The following is a 2,968-nucleotide window of genomic DNA, read 5'->3' as shown; positions in this document are numbered from 1 at the left end:
ACTTGTCAATGGAAACATGCTTCACACTGTAGGCGTAGCAGTCAGTTCCAGTCCTGTGATGTTTTACGAAGGAACTAAAGAGAAAACCTTCACAGTGATTACGCTGAATTGTTAGCATGAAACAGGATTGATGTAAATAGTGTGTGATCAGGGCTGTTTTGGCATCTTTAGTGCAAGACCTGGCAACCTACTTCAATTTAGCATTTCACAGGAGAGACGAACTGTAAACAGTCAACTTCCAATCGATGTGACAGGAGAGCAGCCCAAAGAAAGTTACTTCTCTTCTCTTTAGAACTTCCTACCTTTCATCCGAGCTGTGACAGAAAGGCTGGCTGAAGTAAACACCTCTCCTACACTCATCTCTGTTTGTTCCCAGCTCTTATCTAACCCTGCTGTCAGATTGAGCAGCAGCAGCGAGCTGAGTAAAGAGCCTGCGGGCTCATGCAGAAAACCTACAGTACAAACAGTCAACTTATCGGACTAACTGCTCCTCACTTCTTCACCTCAACGAAGCAACGCCTGGAAATAGAAGAAATGCCTTGAATCTCCGAAGGGACAGGTGTTTGTTACAGTGAATGAGTGACAAATGTTCAACAAATTAATTAATCCCTTACCCAACGGTATAAATATCACACATTAATTTATTTGCATTGACAAAATCCCAGAGCAATTAACAAAATGTTGTTTAAAAACAGTCAACGTTTGCATCAGTTTTCTCCTTTTCAAAACAGTAACAATCAAATGATTTTGCTTTCCTTCTACAAGTTTCCTGCATTAGTTTGCTGGAGTTTTGGCCCATTACTTCTGACAGAACCAGTGGAACTGGTTTGATTGGTCTCCCTGCTCACACATCTTTTCACTTCTGACCACTAGTTTTCTCTAGGACAGTGTTTCTCAACCCTGGCCTCACTGCCCCCCTGTCCTGCATATTTTAGGTATTTCCCTTCTGCCACACACCTGAATTGTATCTCTGGGTGATTAACAGGCTTCTGCAGTACTTGATGGTCATGCAATCATTTGAATCAGCTGTTCTGCAATAGAGGCACGTCTAAAACATGCAGAGCAGGGGTGCAGACCAGGAGAGGACCAGGGTTGAGAATCGCTGCTCTAGGACTTTGTGACAGATGCGTTGAAAGCACAAGTGGTGTTGTACCCATGCTACTTCAGCTTCTCAAGCTGCATTTTATTTAGAATATTTTAGATACAACAAATCTGGGAATGGAATCTTCCAGAATGAGCCGGAGAGGAGGCCAATCTCAGACTGATGGGAAATAATGAGTTAATGAGTTGATGGGTTGTAGAACTAAACATGTCCTGAAAATGCTTCCCCTAGCTGCTGATGAAAACTCATTTTACCCAAAGTTCTCAAACTTCAGTTAGAATTCTTGAGCAATAGTTTTCAGAGAAATGTTTCAGGTAAAATGTGAGGCACCTTTTTACTCTCTAGAGAAACCAGGGAAAATCTCCTGGAAATCCTCCAACAGAAAGCTCAGGTCAGGAGTCACTGTGATCCGGTGTCAAAGGTCAGCAGCTGACTTAGTTTCATGTTTAAGTGAAACCAGTGCTACAATGAGAGAAACTCTGCTTTCTGCAGCTTTTAATCAGTCTTATACATTAACATACAGGAGCTGTTGAAGTAATTTACTGGTTAATGTGAAGCTTCGCCCTGAGGCTGTGATGTGTGAACATCAATGTGCTTTGCTGCTGTCACAGAACGAATCAATTCCTAATAACAATGCGGCACAGTACTAACAATCCAGCTTATAGCCCATAATTAGAAATGAGCTATTTTTCTCATATGCAGCTCCAAACTACACCAGTGAGCATCCTCAGTCACCAGAGAGCAGGAGATCAAACAGCCAAACAAGCATTCATCATTGTGGTTGCTATGCAACACAAACAACCCATGAGCTGTCTTCTTAGTTTCACTGATATCAGCTCTAATAACATTAGAATAGTAAAAAATTTACTGTCAGTGGTTCGCCACTCGCTGCCAAAGAGGAACATGAAAAGCTAATTGTGAATTAGTATGCTGCTGATGCTTCATAATAAAAACGAATTATATAATCACAGCGAAATGATTTATAAACCAAACCGCCAACAGCAGCGAGACACAAACATCTTCACACTCAGTGAACTTCTCCACATTTGGTTCCAAACAAAAAATTCCACTGGATGTTTTGTTTTTATATAAAACACAACAACACAACGTAGAACATGTAATGTAAAGTGCAAGAAAAATGAAATTTGGAAAACCATCTTTTCACAGATGGTATCCTCGCTCTCAGTCAGCTGAAAGCAAGGACATCCACATACACAGCTGAATGCTAAAAAAATGAATCTGTTCTTTGATTTGGACTTTGACTAGACTATTCTAACACATGAACACATGAGATCAGAGCATAGAGCAGGAGCTCAAAGTTGAACCTCCACCCTGGTCTCAAGTCTTCTGAAGCCTCTAACAGGTTTTCATCCTGGATTGTTCCAAGTTCAGCCCCTAGCTTTGGTTCATCCACAGGCTCCAAACTCAACATGGAGAAATGATTGCTTGCTGGTGACATGGACTCTGTTGACATTTTAAATGATTGGGTTGCAAATGTTTTTGGCTGTGACATATGTAATGTACCAGATCAATTGTGAAGAAGGAGGATAGCAAAATGAGAAAAATATTTTTTTTCAGAGCTATTATTGTAAAGGACCCCTCGGGTGTCAAGATGGCGCCGGTGTGTGTGGCTGCTCGTCTGTCATTCTCTCGTTTGATTATGTTTGTACTGTTTCTGACCTGTCATCTACGAAACTGAGTCTCTGCTGGTCTATGATCGCAACACACTACTAGACCTCCAACCTTTGGTCCAGGATATGATGTTATTTGATGTTGCTGGCCAACAATCCTTGCCCCCGCTTCTGTCGGAGATTCCGAGTCACCTGTTCCGGGTTCCTGCGCTGCTTTCACGGAGGAGACGTCGTC

This window comes from Poecilia latipinna, unplaced genomic scaffold, assembly GCF_001443285.1.
Source record: "Poecilia latipinna isolate Pla-1442-1.1 unplaced genomic scaffold, P_latipinna-1.0 Scaffold3683, whole genome shotgun sequence".
NCBI classification, from domain to species: Eukaryota; Metazoa; Chordata; class Actinopteri; order Cyprinodontiformes; family Poeciliidae; genus Poecilia; species Poecilia latipinna.
This window is presented reverse-complemented; position numbering follows the sequence as displayed.